The sequence below is a fragment of the Rhinatrema bivittatum genome, chromosome 15 (genome assembly GCF_901001135.1).
Source record: "Rhinatrema bivittatum chromosome 15, aRhiBiv1.1, whole genome shotgun sequence".
Lineage (NCBI taxonomy): Eukaryota > Metazoa > Chordata > Amphibia > Gymnophiona > Rhinatrematidae > Rhinatrema > Rhinatrema bivittatum.
In genome coordinates this window covers 33131501-33150588 of record NC_042629.1, presented here as the reverse complement: position 1 = coordinate 33150588, position 19088 = coordinate 33131501, and the positions used below count along the sequence as shown (strand labels likewise).

At 45.7% G+C, this 19088-nt stretch overlaps 1 protein-coding gene across 5 annotated transcripts in view; it reads left to right on the top strand.

Annotated features, from left to right (window-relative positions):
- The window catches only part of LOC115076462 (beta-1,3-galactosyltransferase 5-like), a 115610-nt gene that overhangs the window by 27508 nt on the left and 69014 nt on the right, over positions 1-19088 (top strand). For 2 of the 5 annotated variants that reach the window (XM_029577954.1, XM_029577956.1), the window contains exon 1: positions 5667-5953. The exons of 1 other annotated variant lie outside the window; for it this stretch is intronic. The gene's annotated coding sequence lies outside the window, so the exon portion shown is untranslated. Of the gene's footprint in view, positions 1-5666; positions 5954-6083; positions 6231-19088 lie in introns of those variants that run through there. 2 more of the 5 variants (XM_029577959.1, XM_029577958.1) reach the window with 2 other exon arrangements.

Here is a 19088-nt window from a genome sequence, read left to right as displayed (position 1 = left end):
AGATATTCGCTAGCACAGATTATTGTAACTCCCTACTTTTAGGACTACCTCAATTTACAATTCGTCCTCTACAAATATTGCAAAATTCCGCTGCCAGAGTTTTGACAGGCAAAAAAAAAGAGTGACCATATTATAGGAACACTTGCTGAACTCCACTGGCTTCCAATTGAACAAAGAATACAATATAAAGCACTTTGTATAATCCATAAACTAGTCCACGATGAAAAAGCCGACTGGCTTAACACGGCACTGCGCGTGCACGTACCACAAAGAAACCTGAGATCTGCAAATAAAGCTCTACTAACTGTCTCCTCTGTCAAATCAGCACATCTCATGCAAGTAAGGGAAAGAGCACTGTCACTGGCTGGTCCCGTACTCAGGAACACCATGCCACTCGAAATAAGACTACAGACAAATCTGAAATTATTCAAAATTAATCTGAAAACCTGGCTTTTTAAACAAGCATTTTATAAAGATAAAGAAAAGGAGAAAAATAGTTGATTGATAGATAAGGATGTACCAAGCTAGAAGTTATTAGTAACCTACATAAGCATATTAATGTTAAAATCAAATGGCCTAATTTGTTCCTAACAATAAGGTTTAACTTACACACTTAGTTTATTATTTTAAATTGTTACCGTACTATGATGGCACATGAGTAATTTGTAATCTATACCACCCATATTCCTCTTTATCGTGCCCTTCTGTAAACTGTTGTGATGGTTATTTAACTTAACGACGGTATAGAACATTTTTTAAATAAATAAACATAAGAAATTGCCATGCTGGGTCAGACCCAAGGGTCCATCAAGCCCAGCTTCCTGTTTCCAACAGAGGCCAAACCAGGCCACAAGAACCTGGCAATTACCCAAACACTAAGAAGAACCCATGTTACTGATGCAATTAATAGCAGTGGCTATTCCTTAAGTCAACTTGATTAATAGCAGTTAATGGACTTCTCCTCCAAGAACTTATCCAAACCTTTTTTGAACCCAGCTACACTAATTGCACTAACCACATCCTCTGGCAACAAATTCCAGATTTGTTGTGCGTTGAGTGAAAAAAAACTTTCTCCGATTAGTTTTAAATGTGCTACTTGCTAACTTCATGGAATGGCCCCTAGTCCTTCTATTATTCGAAAGTGTAAATAAGCGAGTCACATCTACTCGTTCAAGACCTCTCATGTTCTTAAAGACCTCTATCATATCCCCCCTCAGCCGTCTCTTCTCCAAGCTGAACAGCCCTAACCTCTTCAGCCTTTCCTCATAGGGGAGCTGTTCCATCCTCTTTATCATTTTGGTTGCCCTTCTCTGTACATTCTCCATCGCAACTATATCTTTTTGAGATGCGGCGACCAGAATTGTACACAGTATTCAAGGTGCGGTCTCACCATGGAGCGATATAGAGGCATTATGACATTTTCTGTTTTATTAACCATTCCCTTCCTAATAATTCCTAACATTCTGCTGCTGCACACTGAGCTGATGATTTTAAAGTATTATCCACTGATGCCTAGGTCTTTTTCCTGGGTGGTAGCTCCTAATATGGAACCTAACATCGTGTAACTACAGCAAGGGTGTGTGAGCAAGAAAGAAAAGGAGCCTGTATGGAGAGTGTGTGTGCAAGAGAGAGAGAGAGAGGGAGCCTGTATGAAGGGATGTGTGTGCGAGAGAGAGAGAGGGGAGCCTGTATGAGGGGGTGTGTATGTGTACTAGAGAGAAGGGAGCCTGTGTGTCTGTGAGAGAGAGAGAGAGGGATAAGAGGGAACCTATGTGAGGGGTAGTATTGAGAGAGGTCAAACTCTGGGAGTGGAGATAGAGTGGAAGGGGTTGTATCTAGAGGGGGAGGGGAGAGATAGTGGCAGGTGGAGGAGTTTGGGCCTGAGAGAGCAAAGTGGACAGGGGGGGGTAGGGAAAGAGTGTGGAAGAAAGACTCTTACAGTGAACTTCTAGGGAAATTCTATTCAAAATGTTTAAAACTCTGCATCTTTAAATAATAACTTTTTCTGCATTACATTTTTAATGAATTATTTAAAGATTGTCATGTATATTGTGTTATTTTGACCAACATAAAGTATGCAGAATGTTGCAGAACTTTAAAGTTTTTGTGTGTACAATTCCCCCAGGAATACAGATTTTATATATCTCCTCCGAGAACATATCCAAAACTGTTTTAAACCCAGTTATGCTAACTGTTCCAGTGTGGTGAATTATTATTTGGGGTACCTAAGTTTTGTTTTTACCTGCTCATCAATGCCAGTAAAGGCTTTTATTTTTTAACAGCAGCTTTGGGAGTCTGTGGGGAGGTTTGTGTGAGTGGCTGGGGTGGTGAGCAGAAGAGCCTCTGTGTGAGAAACTGAAAGGCATTTTTATATACTGTCATTCCAAATGAAGATTACAGCAGTTTGCAATATCAGCATTCATATTGGCCAACAATCACATACTGTGTGCTTACAATCACATGCTAGGTTAACACCACAATAGATATATGTTCTAGTTCATATTCATATTTATTCTCGGACATCCTAATAGTAAGGATCTAATGTAGATCATATTCATACATTTTCCCAAATTCAAATTCTATTGACAATACACTTTACTTCATTCTCTACTTATTGCTTTCTCTACTAGTGCTATCTCTACTAATGTTATCTCTGTTACTGAGGCTGAAGTTATCAGCATGCTGGTATTTTAGCTCAAGTCATATGCTTTTCTAAAGAGCCACGTTTTCAGTTCTTGCTTGAAACTCTTTCTTTCTGTTATCTGGTGTATTGACTCTGGAAGGGAGTCCCACAGCTTGGGGCCTGCTATGGAAAACATTTGGTCTCTTATTTGCATTAGGTACCATTAGAAGTCCTTTGTTTTGTGATCTTAGGGCTCTCGCCGGGTGTGTAACGTTGAAGTGTAACGCCTAATAAACATGGGTTAATATTGTTGATGAAGGTGAAAATTAAAGATAATACTTTATAATGAATTCTTGACTGTACAGGAAGCCAGTGCAGGGCAATCGGTGAAGGGGTGATGTGTTCGAATTTCCTTGTCCCTAGTAAGAGTCTAGCAGAGCTATTGTGAAGTAACTGAAGTGGTTTTAGTTGACTTGAGGGGAGGCCTAGTAAAAGGATGTTGCAGTAGTCCAAGTTTGAGAATATTAGTGTTTGTAAGACAGGGGATGGGAGTAGAAAGAGGGAATGCTGCTGAGTGGCAAATTCTGCTTGTGTCCTGGCTTCTGTCCACCAAAATAAACCTCAGTATTTACCCAGAAAAATAACGAGTCACTGATTTTCTCCTGTTTTTGTTCTTGTTATTATAAACCCTGATAAATTCCTGGGAAAAATTTAAAAAAATAAAAACTGAAAATGAAGGTCTCTAAGCATACAGGAGTCTCACTGTAGGGCTCCCTCCTTCTGCTGTTCTCTGCTTCACTCTCAGCGGTCTTAAAAAGGCTACCTCGCCTATCTGCCTCAGCTCCTCACCCTGCAGATGCTCCCTCCACTTTTCACTGCCTGTGGACCCCTGCTCTGTCCCCACTCTCAGTTCCTCATCACACATGGACCCCCTAAATTCCTTGCTGTGAACTGATCTGCCTCCACCCAGACTCCAGATCCCTATTACTTGCAGTAGAAAGCAGAATCCATTTGGCATGGACAGCGGCTTGGTTAGTTAACCTTGGCTGCCACATGTGGCTGCCAGAGCTGTACCCTGCTGCTGCTCCCAGTACCACCCAGTGAGTCACATCCAGTGCTCAGTGTACACTGTCCCATCTCAATAGAGATTGGAAAGACTCAGGTGAGAGGTGGGGGCAATAAAGGGGAGGGACTGAGTGCCCTGTTAGCCCAGGTTTGGTTGTGCGTTTGACGCCCTAGCTTTACCCCTTATACAGTAAGGGGTAATAGCGCGTTGAAAATGCGCGGCCAACCTCCCCCCCCGCAACTAATAATGCCCGTAACATGCAAATGCACGTTGATGGCCCTATTAGTTATTCCTGCGCGATACCGAAAGCAAAATGTGCAGCGAAGCCGCACATTTTACTTTCAGAAATTAGCGCCTGCCCAAAGGTAGGCGCTAATTTCGGCTGGCACCGGTGAAGTGCACAGAAAAGCAGAAAAAACTGCTTTTTCTGTACACCCTGCGACTTAATATCATAGCGATATTAAGTTGGAGGCCACAAAAATAAAAAAAATATAAAATTAAAAAAAAAAATTTTTAAATGTGCCTGCGGGTCGGAAGATGGACGCTCAATTATGCCGGCATCTGTTTTCTGAACCCGTGGCTGTCAGCGGGTTCGAGAACCATCGCCGGTAAAATTGAGCGTTGGCTATCAAACCCGCTGACAGCCGCCGCTCCTGTCAAAAAGGAGGCGCTAGGGACATAAGAACATAAGAAATTGCCATGCTGGATCAGACCAAGGGTCCATCAAGCCCAGCATCCCGTGTCCAACAGAGGCCAAACCAGGCCATTAGAACCTGGCAATTACCCAAACACTAAGAAGATCCCATGCTACTGATTCAATTAATAGCAGTGGCTATTCCCTAAGTGAACTTGATTAATAGCAGTTAATGGACAATAGCGCTAGCGCCTCTTTTTTACCACGGGCCTTAACTTGCATGCTGGCCGATACTAAATTGCGCGCCCAGGAGAGTGGCCTGTGCGCGCATCGGGAGATCGGGCGCTCCTGCACTTTTTTTCTGTATCGGCCCGAAAGTGTGAGGCCTGGCTAACTGTGCCCAGCATGCTGCCCATTAATTCCCGAACTCTGAGGCTCTTGTTGCAGCTAGGAAGGCAAGGCTTGCCTGATAAACATATGCTCTGCAAGTTTTAACAGCCACTCCTGCTCTCTGGTGAGAGAAGCTGAGAGCAGAGCCTGGGCGCTGGTCTGGACTTGAGCATCAGGGTGTGGTGACTTTTTTCCTTGTCACATCTGTTCAGCTGTGATGGTAGAGCAGTCCTACCAGGGAAAAACTGATCTAGTCCAGTCCGTCTATATTCATATTCCGCTCTCCCCAGCATTTAGTATCCTCCTTGCCTCTGTACAGCATTCTACTACCTCCTCCTCTGCTCCACATTTACCGCTCTCCGCCAACCCCTAATCATTCACTAGCTCTTCATCTCCCGAACACCATTCCCTCTTGCTACCCCTCAGATATTCTTTTCCTCCTCACCTCTTCTCCCACCACCCTCCAGACATTAACCCCCCCCCCCCCTCTTCTCACTCTCACCTCCTCCCCGCACAAAGCACTTGCAAGCCTCACAGCGGTGGTCTGGGGCTATTTCTGTTCCAGCCCTTCCCATCTTCCTACTGCAGGGTGGTGGTGGTCGGGGTGTGGGAAAAGGAGAGGAGGGGGCTGGATCTGACACAGCAGAACAAAGAACCCCCCCCTCCCCGCTCTTCCCCTCCTGCCTTTAGGGGAGGCAGTAGTTGGAGCAGGATGAGTTAGGGGGCTCTGCACCATCTGCTGCGGGCGTCCTCGCTCTCTCTCCCCCCCCCCCCCCCATCCCCCCATCCTTGGATGACAGGAGAGCAGGGCAGTGACTTTTCTCTGCTGCCTGAGACTGGGTGCGCTTGCACGACAGCATCCTCGGTGCCCTCCCACTCAGCTCCCCGCCAATAAAAGCGTACCGGAGCGATCAGTGGGGGAGGCTCCGAGCTGATCCCCCAGGACTAATAGTAAATCCCTTCCTTCTCCCAGCAGCAGGGGAAGAGAGCAAATTCTGGGTCGCGTTCCAGGGCTAGGGAGGCGAGCAGGGAGTTGCCGGACTTGCGGAGCTGGCGCAGAATTTGCAGAGGCTCCCTAGCCGGGCTCCCACTGGGCAGGGAGGGGGTAGCCCGAGCTCGCGCCTGCTGCTGAGGCTGCATCCAGCGCTGCCCACCATCAGCTCTTCCTGGGATTAACGTTTCCGCCAAATTTAGTCTTCACTTACCCCCCCGGCTCTACGAGAAGACCCTGACGCGAAAGGTAAGGAAAAGGCAACGAGGCCACCACCTGTTCCTTTCCCCGTCTGCTATTCCGACTGCACGGCTGAAGAGAGAGCCGGCGGGGTCGGCGCTGCATATTTTTTTTTTCTTTCTTTTTTTTTTTGGAGTAGGAAGGACGAAGCTCCGCGTCCAGGAGTTCTCTCCCGAGAAGCTGCAGCTGCCAAGCAGGTTATTTATTTGAACATTTGTATATACCGACGTTGGTTAGAAACATCACCACTTGCTTATGTAATTACAGAAAGGCAAATACTTATAAGGTAAATAACATTTGTTACAATAACTCTTGTCAAATTTTACTGCGCTTAATATAATAAAAGAAATGCGGGAGAGCTTGAAAACTGTGGAGCATTTTTATAAAGAAATTCAAATATTAATTTTTAACATGGCATTCTAAACAGGTCCGTGACTATTTTCTTTCTATCACACTAGCATTGGATCTAACTAGGAGGGTTATGAGAGTAAAGGGTCCATAAAGACATAAATGTGATCCTGGTAAAAAATAGGACACTTACTGGGAAAAACACAGTTTAAACTTTGCACCCATGTGTAACGCCGCCTCCCTCCTATTCAGAAAAGATTTCCTTCTAATCTGGGTTTGTTTTACCAAATCGGGATAGCACCATATTTTGTGGCCAAAAAATATTATTTTTGTCCATTAGAAATGCAAAGGAGACTAACACCCATTTCTTGAGAAGATTCCTGTAACATTGGTAAATCAGGTAATGATTGTTCCTCTTGATTTCCAGAACTTTGTTGATTTGAGTAAAGGTAATAAACCTTAGTTATTACAGGCTTTATTTCTTCTGGTAATTTTCAAAACCTGTGCAATATGGAGTTAACCAAATCCAACTGCGCAATGTTTTTCAGAACTGGAAAATTTAAAAACCGTAACTTATGTGCTCTCATGCTGTTTTTGATTCTTTCCAACCTTCTGTTGATTTCATTTTCACTTTGGATAATTGTAATCTGAACCTTCTCTACTTCAGTTAGCCGAACCTCCATTTTTTCCATATTTTGCTTCTGCTGAACTATTTCACAAGTATTTTGTTTTACTTGATGTTTTACATCTATAACTTCCTTATGGGCTGATACAGTAAAAGTCACGGGAGAGCAGGTGAACGCCCAGGCCACTCTCCTGTTCGCGTGATTCTGTATTCAAATGAGGGCCCGCGGCAAAAAGAGGTGCTAGGGACACTAGCGCGTCCCTAGCGCCTCTTTTTGGACAGGAGCGGCGGCTGTCAGCGGGTTTGACAGCTGACGCTCAATTTTGCCAGCGTCGGTTCTCAAACCCGCTGACAGCCACGGGTTCGGAAACCGGACGCCGGCAAAATTGAGCGTCTGATTTTCAAGCCGCGGGCCGATTTCAAATTTATTTATTTAACTATTTTTTAACTTTCGGGACCTCTGACTTAATATCGCCATGATATTAAGTCAGAGGGTGCCCAGAAAAGCAGTTTTTAGTTTTTTACTGCTTTTCTGTGCACTTTCCCGGTGCCCGGAGAAATTAACGCCTACCTTTGGGTAGGCGTTAATTTCTGAAAGTAAAATGTGCGGCTTGGCTGCACATTTTGCTTTCTGAATCGCGCGGGAATACCTAATAGCGCCCGCAACATGCCCTTGCATGTTGCGGGTGCTATTTTCGAGGGGGTGGGGTTTGGACACGCGTTTTCGACGTGCTATTACCCCTTTCTGAATAAGGGGTAAAGCTAGCACGTCAAACGCGCGTCCAATTGCGGGTTAACAGTACGCTCCGCTGGAGCGCGCTGCACTGTATCAGCCTGTTAGTAAGTCCCAATATTGCTTTTTTGAGTGATTGGAACGCGCCCCATATTGTGACCAGGGATATTTCCTCCATAGGTTGTAGTATATATTCCAGTTTAGGGGCTTCCTGAGCCCCATTACTTCCACCTCCACCCAATAATCCGCCAGCGCTATCCTCCAGGCCTGCAACAGCAAGCCTTACAGTAAAGTCCAGTCCCTCTCCACCTATACCTCCCCGGGACTGTACCTTCATCTGCTGCTCCATGGTTGTAAGTCCTGTAGTTGTTTTACGCTGCCACTCCGCTCCTTCTTCGTCTCGAGTTCCCTTGGGCGGATCGGCAGCCTCCAACTGCCTCAATAACTCTGCCTAGCTTGGCGGCGCTGGCCTTGCCGGTGATCTGTGGCTCAAAAATAATTCGGTCTGGGAAGACTGCTCACGCTCCATAGCCGACCCGCCAGTGACCTGGTCTCCTGGTGTTGGTGGCGGTATTGCCGGAAAGAAGCTGCCTATACAGGGCTAGATGTTTGTTGAGGTGTAGAGGTATTGTTGGGAGCTAAATAAATGCCTGCGGGCCAAAGGGTGCGAAGTGCGGACCCGGTTCCTATTCGTGCTTTTTGACGGCCATGCCGTGATGTACAAAGAGAGGAAAAGGGCAACAAACAAGCGAGCCTTTTTCGATGGACTAACTTCATGCATCTATGAGTTGACATGGTGCGGAGTCAGCTAGGTCATGGGCTACCTGCATAGGTCATTGTTTCCAGTAAAAGGAAGAGAGTAACCGAGAAATATTTTACTAGGCAGGTGGTGGTTTGACATTTCAGAAATGATTAGCCACCACAGTGCATAGTCAAGAAATCATTTTAGGGGTGAGCAGCATTTTGAAATTTCCTTGCATACCTTTAGCATGATGCGTGGCCTGATTTTATAAAGTGTGCAGAGGCAAAGCTTTCTCTCTCCTAGGATATGTACATACTGTTATTCTGAAAAAGCTCATAATGGTGTATCTGAAGGAGGTAATATCTTGGCTACATAATTGTACATATTTTCTTTTATCCTGTAATCCAGTAGCAATTTTGTTAGCTTGGCCTATTTTGTATATTTTTTCCCCAAAGGAAAGAGTGTGTCCTTTGATAGTGCACCTGCTTGGGCCTTAGGAACTGTTGGTGCCGACGTGCCCCCCTTCTCCACCGAGAAGGTCAGACACAGGGAGTGGAAGATCCAAGGCCTCCACCGTGGTTTCCCCATGGCAGGAATTAGAAAATCACGAAGCATATTGGCAAAAGTTTCCATCTTTTGCATCGCATTATAAAAACATTTTTCCAGCCTTTGTGACTGAAGAGTTGATTTTGTTTTTACTGTGTAAGGAAAAGGGATGGATTTATTTAACAAAAAGATTTATAGGCTGCACATCATCCCTAGCACAGGGCAGCATACAATAAAAGATTCATAAACTGGAACAGAAAACTAAAAGCACAGGGAGGAAATCTTGGAGATGGGAAGAGGATGAGAGGACAAGGGATGTGGAGAGAGGGCTGGGGAGGAGATAGATTGGACTGGGGATGAAGTGAATTGGGAATCTGGGGGGGGGGGGTTGAGAGGATTCAGAAAGAGGAATAAGAGTGTGGAGGATCTGGGGTTAGGGGTTAGCAGGGTGGGGAAACCCAGGATCTGAGAGAAGGGAGAGGTAGGAAGAAAGGAAAGTTCCAGAATCTTGGGGAAAGAATCTGAGATGAAGGAAGGATGTATCTGGAGTATGGGGGGAGGGTGGGGTGTCTCGTATGTGCCTCAGTGCTGCTTCCCCTTGCATCTCTTCATTAGCATCCTACTCAGTCTGGTATATAACACATGCACAGGTACCTATCACCAATCCCTTCTTTTATCACATGCGCAAACACCGCCACCCTTCCCCCCTCTCTCTCACACACAGGGGCCGATGCAAAAAAAATGCGCTGAAAGCAGGCGCTGAGTGTTCAGCGCCCCCTTTCCTAACGCGTGCCCAGGCACCTCTCCTGGGGGTGCCATGCAATATTTAACTTAGGGGTCACGCTGCCAAGGAGGCGCTAGGGTCGATTGCATGCCTCTAGCACCTCCTTGGCAGCAGGTGCCCAGGAGAGGTCGGCTGTCCGCCGGTTTAGAAAATGGATGGCTGAATTTATCGGCGTCCATTTTCCTAACCAGTACACAGCCATGGGTTAGGGAAAAGGACGCTGGTTAACTAAGTACCCGTTTCCCTAGCCTGACTGCCTGCACTGTTTTTTCTAATTGTTTTCAAATCTTTTAAACTTTTCGTTCCTCCAACTTAATATCGCCATGATATTAAGTTGGAATGATGTACAAAAAAGCAGTATTTTGGGGTGCTTAGAAATTAACGCATAAAAATGTGCGGATTGGATGCACACTTTTTTTTTTTTTTGCATGTGGGGTGACTAATAGCCTCATCAACATGGATTTGCGGGTGTTGAGCGCTATTAGTTTCATGGCACGTTGGATGCGCATTGTGGATGCGCTATAATCCCCTTATAGCATAAGGGGTTGTAGACACGCATCCAAAACACGCGTCCGACCACGGGTTAAAAGTGTGCTTGGCTGAGCACATTGTTTTACATTGGCCCAATAGACACATGCACCTTGACTGATCTTCTCTCATCTCCCAGCTCCCCCAGCCTCTCCTAACCTTCCCAAAATGATCTCCCTTTGCTATCTCCTCCTCCTCCTCATTTTCCCTGTAGCTGGATAAAGAAGCAGAGCCCTAATATCTGCTAAGTGGGATTTAGCACAGCTGGAAGGCAACAAATCTGCAGCCAGCCTGCTTCTCCCAGATTTTTGCCATTCTAATCACAGCCCTACAGGCTACTGCAATATAGTGCGCTTAGGGTAGCACGATGGGCAGCACTCTATTGGATGCGCGTTTTGGATGTGTTAAAATAACCCCTGATGCAATACAGGGATTAGCGCGTCCAGTCGAGCGCATAGCTAACAGTGCTCATCATATGTAAATTCCATGTAGATGAGGCTATTAGCTATTACCCCGAGATGCCAAAAATTGCTGTGTGGCAAAGGCAGCCATTTTAACGCGGCAAATTTAATGCTTGCCTGGGAGCTGGCGTCAAAGCATGTCACGCTCAAGGGCTCACAGGAAAAATAAAATCCAGCTTTCTCTTATTAGTATTGTTGCGATACTAAGGAGGAACTACAGAAAGCAGAATCATGCCAAGCTCAAGGGCTCAACAACAGCAACAAAAAACCTAATTTCTGTGCGTCCTCATAGGGGGAACCACAGAAAGCAGTATCCCCAAGGTCTGGCCTAATTGGGACCCCTGCCAGCAGTAAGTGAAGGAGTGAATAAATCAATATTAAGTGTTGGGCACTTAATATTAATTTATTCCTTCACTTACTGCAGATTGGTCCATTCACGGTCACATGTCGGTGAAAGGACCAATCCCCTTTCAAAGGGCTGTCCTGAAAGGGGATTGGTCCTTTCATGGATTGGTGTCTGTGAAAAAGACCAATTGGGAACAGCCCTGCTGGGGGTGGGGAGAGAGCTCTGGCCAGGCTGTTGTGGGCGCCTGATGCAGAGCGCTGGAGATGCACAAATTACCCATTGCGCGACCCTTTCAGCGTGGCAGCTCATTTTCTTATTGCATCGAGTGCCCAGGAGAGGTGGATGTGTGCGCGTTCAAAAAATGTGCACCCAGTTTGGATGCCCGGTTTTTACACGATATTGCATCGGCCTGCCAGAACTGTGAGGGACTTCAAAGGGGCGTGGGATAAACACTGTGGATCCATAAAGTCAAGAGACCGCCAATGTAGAGTGGGTGGCTCACCAGAAAGATGGCTACTGCCCGGAGACAATACCCTTATTAAATAAACATACAGATGCTTACTGTGACTCCAACATCGCTCTAAGCTTCAACGGCAAGAGGAAATGTGGAAAAAAGGATTTGCTATCACAAAGAGGGGAGTAGCTGGCTTGTTACGGCGGTTACTACCCCAAACCAAATAAGCCTAATACTTCACTTTCCAAGCATATACAGCATAGTTCTCTGCTTCAACGGCAGGGGAGAAGTAAAGAGGGTTCGCACTCACAAAGCGGGGAGTAGCTGGCTTATTACGGCGGTTACTACCCCAAACCAAATGTGCCTGATACTTTCGATGCATATCCAGCATGGCTCTCTGCTTCATGGCATGGGAGAGGCTGATACATCAAACATTTCCAGCATAGCTCTCTGCTTCAACAGCAGGGGAATAAGAAAAGCTGAGGCTTCACGCATATCCAGAATAGCTTCAACTGCAGGGGAGAAGAAAAAAAAAAAAAAAAAAGGATTCGCACTCACAAAGCAGGGAGTAGCTGGCTTGTTACGGCGGTTACTACCCTAAACCAAAAGGGCCTGATACTTCACTTTCAATGCATAACCAGCATGGCTCTCCGCTTCAACGGCAGGAGAGAAGAAAAACAACCAATAGGGGCTGTATGACATAGTCTGGGTAAGGGGAATAGACATGGGTGTAGCTTGCTTATTGCAGCAGTTACTACCCCTACTACCCCTAACTAATCAAGCTAGGTATTTCACTTGGATGCAGCTCCATCACTGCTCTCTACATTAATGGTGGGGGTGGAAGGGAAATAGAACCAAGAGTTAAGTGAAAATGATAAGTATGAGAGAAAAAAAATGTGTGAAGCTTGCTGGGCAGACTGGATGGGCCGTTTGGTCTTCTTCTGCCGTCATTTCTATGTTTCTATGTTTCTATGTTTCAGTGTGTGCCTGTCGACAAATCCAGGCTTCCCTTCCACTGTAAATTGCAAGATAAAGTACTGTTTGATAGGTGTCTCCAATTAGCTGGGAAAGTGTTTTTAATGTTAAGACAAATATCAGGATGTTATGAAAGTGTGGAAATCATTTCTAATGGTGTGTGGGGAGCAAAGGCCATGGTCCGGTCTTCAGGTCCCTTACTTTTTTGCTGCTCAGGTAGATACAGTAACATTTGCAGAATGTCATGCTATGACAATGGTTTGTTGGGTTTTTTTTTTTCTTTTCCTGGAAAGGGTTGTGAGAATATAAAAATAAGTAGGGTCTTTATTGTAATTCTGATAGGGTTTGTGAGTTCCTGTTTTACATCTTGATATTTATTGGTGGAGGGAAGGGAGTACTGTATGCCCTCCTTGTTTCGGTAATTGTAGCTTGCAAATTTTCTTAATAAAGGAGGTTTTAAAATCATAAAAAACACCTTGCATCATAGTTCACGCTGTTCACCGTTGCAGTATCCAGTGCCCCTGCCAGTTGTCTTCAGATTCACACAGCAGCAGGCTCTTCCAGACACAGGCTGGCTTGTCAGAAAGGGGGGGTGGGCCAGGGCTGCTTGTCCCAGGAGTGGGCTCTCAATTTATAGTCTCAATAGTAAATGATGGCAGGCGAAGAGCAAACAGGGTCCAGCGAGATGATTAGGGTGGTAACTGCTGCTCTGTGCCGGCTGCCACAGGTTACCCCAGTTCTTCCTTTCCATCCTCTATGCTTAGCCCATGCCCTTCTGCATTCGGTTACCGATCTTCATGATCTCTTCTGGGAGGGCACTCCATGCGTCCACCACCCTTTCCTGTTGTTCTCCCCACCCCTCTCCCAGTTCTGCAGCTTCCTTTCTGCTGCAGAAGGTTTGATTCTTGTGCACTGTTAATAATATTTTTATGTTAGTTGAAAGGCTGTAGTCTGTCCCATAACTGCAACTCCATTACCAGGGGAGGAAGAGGGGAAAATGAATAGTGCATTGAAATTTACAGACCCAGTTTAAATTTTACTCCTGCTATCAAGAACAGTCCCTGGAAATTTGGGGCAGGAATTGTAGTAGAGGATTTGACTAGGATCCACTGCCTGTATAACTGTGCTTGTAAAAATAATAATAAATCTGGGTGTAAGAAGGAGTGGAAAGTGAATAAACAATGTTATTATTAAAGAGACAGATAAGGTAAAACCTGAGAAAGTATTAACATAATTCAGTAATGTACGGTGCTAATGGAAAACAGAATGGGGATCCCGCTGAGTCTTTTAAGCATGACTTAGATGTGGGACGTGAGAGAGGAATATAATTGCTAAAAGAAGAATTTGAGATCCTAGCAACAGTCTTAGCACACAAACCATGCCTTTGATATATAAGAAACAGAAGCATTGTCATAGCCTCCCAGGAAGACCAATAATATCAGGAAACAATTCTGTACCCTCGAAGCCAGGGCCGGTGGAAGCACTAGGTGAGCTAGGCCTGGGTCTAGGGTGCCGAGCCGTTGATGGCTGACATGAAGGATTATGCGGCCGCCGGTGGACCTCATCCCACTGGCGGCTGAGCAGTGAACTACTGCGATGCTGTGTGCCGGATACATACAGCAAGAAGATCGGCAGGGACGTGGTGGAGCTCACGTCACCAAGGCCCGAAGAAAAAGGTTGCCTCTAAACATGCAGGTGCTCCTCCTCCTTCCTGCCCAAGCGGCCCCGGAAGAAAAATGTTGCCAGAGCCGCACGGGCAGGAAGGAGGAGGAGCATCAGCCGCGTGCAGAAGAGGAGCAGTTCTTACGGGCTGCCATGAATCCCAAGTCGCAGTGGCCTGAGAAGAAAGGAGGCCCGGTAGCAGGGCCGCTGCCGCGGATCCCACATTGCGGGCGGCCCGAGAAGAACAGGGCTGCTGCAGAACCCATCCTGTGGCGACCCGTGAAGAGGAGGCCCAGACGTGAGAGAGAGGCTGAGGGCCTGTAGAGTGTGAATGTGTGCGTGTATGAGATGAATTGAGAGATTGTGTGTGAGAGTGAGGACCTGAATGTTTGCAGAGACGGCATGTGAAAGCCTCTGTGTGTGTGAAAGAGACAGCATGTGACAGTGAGAGTCTGCGTGCGTGTGTCTGCGTGTGTGTGTGTGTGTGAGAGCGAGAGAGAAAGCATGTGAGAATGAGAACCTGACTGTGTTTGAGGGAAGAAGACAGATGGAAAGAAAAGAAATAGAAAAAAAGACAATATAAAAGGAATTGGCAAAAAAATAAGAAAGGGAAGGTGCAAAAAAAAAAAAAGCCTGTGACCAATCAATTAGAAAACTAAGATCAGACAGCAAATGTAAAAAAATAAATAAATTACTTTTTACTGATTGGCACATGTTATCTTTGGGAATGTGCAAGAGTAGTACTTTCTCTATACAGATCTCACAATGTACGAGATCAGCATGGAGGAAGTGGAAGCCCATGGGGCCTGCACAGAGGAGGCAGCAGAATGGGCTTCAGTGTCAGTAGCAGCAATCAGCACCTCCCCAATAGCCATGCAGCAGCAGTGACAGTGGCAGCAGAGGAATGAGAGAGGCTCCGAGGTTGCTGGCAAAAGAAAGAGAGGGGGTCTGCCTTTAGTGTGTGCATGTGTATGAATGGGAGTCTGCCTGGGGATGTATGTGTGTGAATGCATGGGTGCCTGCCTGAAGGTGTGTCTGTGTATGAGAATGAATGGGTGTCTTCCTGGGGTTTGTATGTGTGAGAATAGGTGCCTGCCTGTGTGTGTGTGTGTGTGTTTGTGTGTGTGAGAATAAATTGGAGCCTGCCTTGGGGTCTGTGTGTGTGAGAATGATTGGGAGCTTACCTGTGTGTGTGTGTGTGTTTGTGTGTATGTGAGGGAGCCAGTGAGAGTGAGAGCAAGAGTGTGTATGAGAAAATCCAGGGGAGTAAGAGTTTGTGTGTGTGTGTGTGTGGAGGGGGAGAAGAGTGTCTTACAGCCTGAGAGTGTGACAGTGTCTGTGAGAGCGAGAGGTTATGGTGGGTATAAGAGCATGAATGTGTATGTATGTGACAGTGTATGTGTGAGAGAGAATGGACATGTGAGTATGTGTGAGAGAGAGAGGAAAACCTCCTAATCCTCGACAATATCAGGGTGACTGGAAATCCTTAATAGTTTTAATTATTGGGTGTTGTTTGATATATGTGCTGTTTTGAAATATTTTATTGGTGTTTGGGAAATTGTAAAAAATGTATATGATTTTAATTAATAGAAATTCTATTTATCAGTAGTTTTAAAATATTCTTTTATTAGTATGGTTTTACTATTATAACTGATGCTTTATGTTTCTTGATTTTATTTGTTTTATGAGGAATGGTGGTGGTTTTTCCATTGTTAATACACAGAGTCTGGCTTCTTGGGGTTTCCATTTCAGTTTTTGTTTAATTTGTGCTCCTTTATTTTGTATTCTGTATTTGGTGAGGGTCTGTCTCTGCTCTGTGTGTGTGTGTGACCATGATGAGAGATTCTGCTAGCATAGGGATCTATAGCAATCGGGTTTGTTTTGTTTCCTCAGTAGGTGGTGTATTGGTATTCTAGGACCCAGTGTAATATTTACTCTTGCTTTTTCACAGGTAGGGTTATTGTTGTTTGAGTCCTTGGTGTTATTACTGTTATGTTACGATGGGATTGCAGTATAGATTTTGAGTGTCTTTTTTTGCGGGGTTTTGTGTTAGTTCACAATGTGCCTGGCAGTGGAAGGTGTTTGTGCTGCTGTTACTGTGAGGTGACACCAGCATTTGAAAATATCTTTTAGTATGATGAGCTGTAAGGGAAACATCCAAGCTCCATTGTTTGGGGGAATTTCAGTGGATGCACAGAGTTACAGAACTGGAGGTGCAGGATTTATATTGACATTCTGTCCCTTCCTATAAATTCCAGTCTTCACTCTCATAGCCACATAGAATTAGTTGAATGAGGCTATCAAATAATTTTATAGTGTGAAACTTGCCAGCTTTTTAAAATTACGCAGAAAACCCTTAGGACTATTTTATTAACACTTTTTTTTATAACCAATTTTAAAGCAGGATCCAAACTATAGAGGTGGGTGTGATGAAGAAATGTCATTTTGGCTCCCCCCCCCCTCCCAATTCTTCTGTCTAGAGATGCCATTGATTTTCTGTGACCTTAAGCATTAGTACAAGAAGGATTAAGGGGGGATGCTGGAGAGGCACACAAATGCATTGGCCCCCGGGCGCCAGAGACCCTTGTTGCGCTACTGGGTGCGAGCCATATGGGGGCCGCAAGCGGTGGCAAAGAGGAGTGGAGATTTGGCGGGCCTCAAGCAGTGCCCAACCTGCTCGCGACCCAGAAAACCACACAGTCAGCGGGCGTGATCAAGAATGAGGTAGGAGTCGGGGCTGAGACCCGGGGGGGGGGGGGGGGGGGGCGGCGCAAGGGAGAAGGCTCGCCTAGGGCGCCAAATCCCCTTACGCCGGCCCTGCTTGAAGCCAATCTCTAGATACATTGATGCTTTATTTTCAAAGAATCCTACAGAACAAAACTACTTAATGAAGGGATTCTCTGGATCTTTTAGCTATGGCAGGGAAAACCAGCTTTTTAAACTAGATCAGAAAAGAAAGCAGGGGGAAAGCTTGAAGGCAGTCCCCCATGACCATAAATTATTCAGTCCAATTTCCTGCACGTGGAGGAAATTACAGCAGTCAGCATGGTGTGAGAGCAACAGTCAAACCTCACCCTTATCAGAGCAAGGGGAGATATGATAGACATTTAAATAATAAATGTGCAGGAGGTGGGCCTCTTTCAAAGGAGAGAGAGATCCTGGGATGAGGGTGAAAGGAGGTAGACTCAGGAGTGATCCTAAGGAAATATTTCTTTACTATTATTGATTTGATTTTATATTCCGCTTTTCAGCAAAGCAGGTTACATTCAGGAACATAGAAACATAGAAATGAAATGACGGCAGAAGAAGACCAAATGGCCCATCCAGTCTGCCCAGCAAGCTTCACACATTTTTTCTCTCATACTTATCTGTTTCTCTTAGCTCTTTGGTTCTATTTCCCTTCCACCCCCACCTTTAATGTAGAGAGCAGTGATGGAGCTGCATCCAAGTGAAATATCTAGCTTGATTAGTTAGGGGTAGTAGCCGCCGCAATAAGCAAGCTACACCCATGCTTATTTGTTTTACCCAGACAATGTTATACAGCCCTTATCGGTTGTTTTTCTTCTCCCCTGCCAATAAGCAAGCTACACCCATGCTTATTTGGAACGGGTAGGTAGTTCCCTATACCTAGAGGGCTCATAATCTAAAGCCAGGATTCATCTTTCCTTGCGGAATGATGGACACGGCAGTAAAGAAGGGGGCGGTCGGGTGACAGCCTGCAGCTGGCCGCACCACGGCGGTGTGGTTTCGCCTGCCGCGATGCGGCCGTGCTGCACACTATCACAGGCATAGCGCCACCGTAAAAGGTGGTGCTATTTCCCGCGCTACTGTCGGCGATAACGTTCTAAACATTATCGCCGGCAGCGGTGCCACCGGCCTAATTCCCTAATCCCCTCCCTAACTCCTCCCAGACTCTTCCCCTCCACCTAATTTGAATGCTACCGCCGCGATAATGGCCTTTCGTGGGTTGGAGAATAACCTCCTAAGGGGGTAATTTATCAAAGTGCTATATGGCGTTTTCGCATGCGTTAAGCATTTTCGCATGCAAAAAAATGCCATTAACGCATGCGAAAGCACCATAACGTTTGGTGCGATGCAAATTAGATAAAGGGGAGGATATTGGGACGGGAATTTTGGCCAAGTGGGCTGGGCTCACAGTTTTGCTGAGAGAGAGCGAGAGAGAGCGCCTAGCCATAATGCCCTCACGCTAGATAGGTCTTTATATCTCTATGGGAGGCCCACCTAGTCACTTGAGGTGAGATTTATGTATTAGTGTAGGGGTTAGGGGCCACTTTGACATTCAAAGTGAGACGTATGAACAGAACAGTGCTCTCTTGTGAAGATTTGATGACCTTCGGAGTGAGGAAACTCACCCAAAAAAGAGATTTGTGCAATGAGTACATCAAGCTAGGTTGAGAGAACATTGCACAAATCTCATCTTTGGGTGAGTTTCCTCACTCCAAAGGTCATCAAATCTTCACAAGAAAGCACTGTTCTCTTCGTACGTCTCACTTTGAATGTCAAAGTGGCCGCTAACCCCTACACTAATACCTAAACTCACCTCACGTGACGAGGTGGGCCTCCCATATACTCTGACTCTCTATCTCTCTCTCTCTCTCTTCGCAGAGGTAGTAGCGCACGTTGCGATAAACTGCCTATTACCATAAAACACACCCCTTTTCCTATCTCATGCGATATTTAGTGCGTTTTGATAAATCCAGGTCTAAGTTTGTACTTGAGGCAACAGAGAGTAAAGTGATGCCCAAGGTTACAAGGAGTGGCAGTGGGATGGGTAAAGTGATGCTCAAGGTCACAAGGAACGGCAGTGGGATGGGTAAAGTGATGCCCAATGTCACAAGGAGTGGCAGTGGGATGGGTAAAGTGATGCCCAATGTCACAAGGAGTGGCAGTGGGATGGGTAAAGTGATGCTCAAGGTCAC